At 43.3% G+C, this 3760-nt stretch overlaps 1 protein-coding gene across 1 annotated transcript in view; it reads left to right on the top strand.

Moving 5' to 3' along the window:
* Positions 1-3760, top strand: part of LOC116693380 (NEDD4-like E3 ubiquitin-protein ligase WWP2) — a 51591-nt gene that overhangs the window by 29083 nt on the left and 18748 nt on the right.

A 3760-nucleotide genomic window follows, 5' to 3' on the forward strand; every position in this document is an offset into this window, starting at 1 on the left:
TGTGTGTGTGTGTGTGTGTGTGTGTGTGTGTGTGTGTGTGTGTGTGTGTGGACATGTTCACAGTGCTGTAATGTTGAGGTCAGGTGCCACATTTCTTTTCTGTAGCACATGACAAGGGTCAAGGGGCCCGGTTGTCCTCTTAAATGGCCCCTGGCGCTGTAACGGGTGCTTGCATGCTAACACACACACAGTATATACACGCTGTGTAAAGTTTTGTCTGTACAAACTTTTTTTTTAAGGTGTGTGTGTGCAGAGTAATTGCTGCTCGTTAGGAATCCCAGAGAGTGCAGCCTTGGAGTCATTAACTGCTGTTTCCGGCTCTCCCCTTGCTCTTCCCCCTCTTTCTTTTCACCTTTAACAGTCTTCATTTACTTGAAATCTTTTTCTTTAACCCCCCCATCATGCTGTCGCCTCTCCACAATCTCCATTTGCCTCTCAACATAACTCCACAGAAATGTCTTAATTTTTATCTTGGCTCATTTTGGTAACGTCTCCCTACTTTTTTTTTTTTTTTCCTGTTTTTACCACTCTTCCTCTGGCTTTTGCTCCCTCTTCTCACTTTTCCTCGATTGCCTCCCTCCGCTCGCCCTCTCTGACTTTCTGTCCATTCTCGCTGGAACAGGGACCTTTAACAGCAGCATCTGAATCAGCCCTGTGTTTTATCACTTGCACCACTGAACAGAAAACACAGGACTGTTCACTAATGTTTACACACAACCCGTCATTGCTCATGTTTCCATAAAGTATGTTTCATACTATGAACAATGCACAGAAGTTATTTTAACTGCACTGATGCTGGTTTTGTTAACATTATGTTAAGTATAAAAGAAAAAAAGTCCTTTGATCGCCTATGGACAGAATCTTTCGACCTGTCTACACATTATAATCTTATATTTTAAACATGCACATTTGTATTTATGTTTAAGCTGCATTCTGGTATTTCCCAAACAATACCAATAGGCCAAAGAGTTGTTTACATGTTAATGTGGATTAAGAGACTGACACTGTGAGTCCCAACTCAGACAACATAGACATCTTTTTAGCCTAGAATTGTTTAAATTGAAAGTATGCCAAATCAGCTTTTAGCAGTTCCTGTTTGTTATGTTTGTCAATTATTACTTTGAAAACTTAAAAACCTGATATTTGTCTGGCAAGTGTGTGTATGTAGGCTTGACTGACTTGTGATTTAAAGAAGGCACACAAATCATGAAGCAAATTCAGCAGTCGTGCCCTAAGGGTTTTAAAGTAGCGCAGTATCCTCCATGAGACGTCTGTCACAGCCGCGGCTGCTCCAGCTGCTGACTGTGGTGATAGGAGGGCCAAATCAGCAGGCCACACTACAATAACTAACACACCCCTCCGACCCCTTTAACTCTTCTGTACTCCGCTGGGGAGGTGCGACTCACAGTTTGAAATGTCTGATTTATGTCATAATGTTGACATGTTTTGTCAATAATATGTTTAATTTAGCTGGTATTAGGCCCTTGTCAGACATTCACCGTGGATAATGTTTGTGTAAATTATCCAGATATTTAAAATAGATGTTTTTAAAGCTTTTTTGGTGAATACATTTTTTTGTACATTTTATAAAGCAAAGTCATAAAAGAAATCGGCAGGTTAACCTTGAAGAAAAAAAATAGTTAGTTGCAGCCCAACTATAGCTCACGGGGTCATTAAAAGACCAGTTAAAACCATGAAATGCTGTTTAAAAGCACTGGAAAAACTCTCGAGTGGACCTTAGAGTTGAGATTTGTTGTTGCTCAGTTGTAGTATTGTGTTCAAACAGCTCTGGATGCAGATTGACTGGATGATCTCTCTGTTTAGAATATCAACCTCAATGTTAAATTAATACACTGGGCAAGTGAGCACAACAAAATATGTTTCAAACTTATAAACACAAAAGGTGCGTGGCTAAATCCGTCTTAAGAACCCAGATTTGCACACTTTTACTGGATTCCTGTTATTCACGTTATCTCTTTGTGTACACAGATGTGTCCCTCTCCTCTCTGCAGACATCTTTGCAACAGCAGTTTTTTACAGTTATAAAAAGTATAAATTCATAGTTTTAGTCTTACTAATAGGTTTGAAGTCACATCAGTGGTAAAAGTGTTTGAACGTGTTAAAGTCATTTGCTGAAATTGCTATTTTCACCTGTAGTGCCTGGCTTTGAAAACGGGCCTTTAAGGCATATTCCTTCCAGATCCATAACACGCAGCCATTATTTCACACATTTCTGCCAACATGCTGCTTTTCCCTCTCTTACTCTCCCTCCCTTGTTTTCTCAGTCACTCTTTCTTTTCCTCCCTCCAGCCTCGCTCCGTCTGGAAGCTGCTCAGGAGCTGAATGGTCAGAGCCAGGATGAAGTCATGATGTCTTTATATCATTATATTCTCCTTTTACCTTTTTTAGTCACAGAAAACCCATAAGGGTGGGGCGCCGGGGCATAGATTGGCTGTTGATGGGAGTGACACACACACACACACACACACACACACACACCCTTTAACCCTGTTATGTGCCTGTTCTCGGTCCTCCATCAGGCCCCGTCCTTTCCATTCCGACTCCCTCAAAGTTTCCATGACAGAGCCCCTTTAAATGGGCACAATCACATTTCTTTTCTGGGAAAATGCTGCGTAAAGTGACGTTGACATTTGGTGGATAATACTCTACTTTATAGCTTTTCAGGAAATAATCATTACTTTTGGGGTGCAACATGTCTCCGTGAAAAAACTTTAAAGGTCCACCAGCTTTCATTTGGAAAAACTGGTGCTTTTTCACCTCAGTGTTTAATAAATGACAACGAGCACTACCTGTGCTGCCAAATCCAGCCATTGAATAGATGAAGAAGCCACTAAAACTAACTTTGATGAATAGATTTTTTTGTCCATGTTGAGGGTTGTTGGGTCTCTTACAATCCACAAATAGAATTTGCAGTGTATCTACCACCACCACAACAACACTAACCAACGTGACATGTTATCTTTAGAGAGGCCTGTGCTCTGCGTGCTGGTACAGGTGAGGACACACCTAAACCAGCCCGTTTGATAAACATCTTTTAGCATCAGCGGCCACTAATTCCTAACAAGCGTCTTTTCAGCTACTTTTCCATTCAAGCTAATATATTCATGTGAGTTTGTGTGCGTGTGTATTCCAACATAAGAACTTGCACATTGACTGACTGTTTGACACAGACAAACTTTCCACACCGTGGCTCATACGTACACACTTTTTTTTTCTTTTTTTCCAGTGTGTGTGTGTAGCTGTGAGAGTGCAGGCTGAGTAAACCCCACAGTGGTTTCCAGGCCCAGGGTGAATAAAGGTGCCTTTTGTCAGGCCTGGGCTGGGTTGGAGCGGCCGGTGAGGAGGAGGCGGGGGGTGTCCAGTCTGGAGCAAGCATGAATGTTCCCTCAGTTCCCTCAGACATTGCACCTCCCTGCCTACTTTCACAGCAGCACTTGAAGAGAGCAAGAGAAATGAGGAGGAGGACCTCAGGGTGGGGTAGGGAGGGGTGCCAGGGTGGAGGAGGAGGAGGTGGGGTGTATTTGAGGAGGTGAGCGGGAAGCCGGGGGGTGGGGCTTGCATCCAGCCAGTGAGCTCATTGGAACAGCGTTGTTGTTTTATCCTCCTACCGAGCGTGTAGTTTTTGGAAGGCACGCATACAAGCCGACGGCCGGCCAGCTCCCTCAGTTGCCCCTTACCGCTGCTGCAGAGAGGAGCCACCCCCACCCCTTACCATCCACACACACACACACACACACAC

This window comes from Etheostoma spectabile, chromosome 8, assembly GCF_008692095.1.
Source record: "Etheostoma spectabile isolate EspeVRDwgs_2016 chromosome 8, UIUC_Espe_1.0, whole genome shotgun sequence".
Lineage (NCBI taxonomy): Eukaryota > Metazoa > Chordata > Actinopteri > Perciformes > Percidae > Etheostoma > Etheostoma spectabile.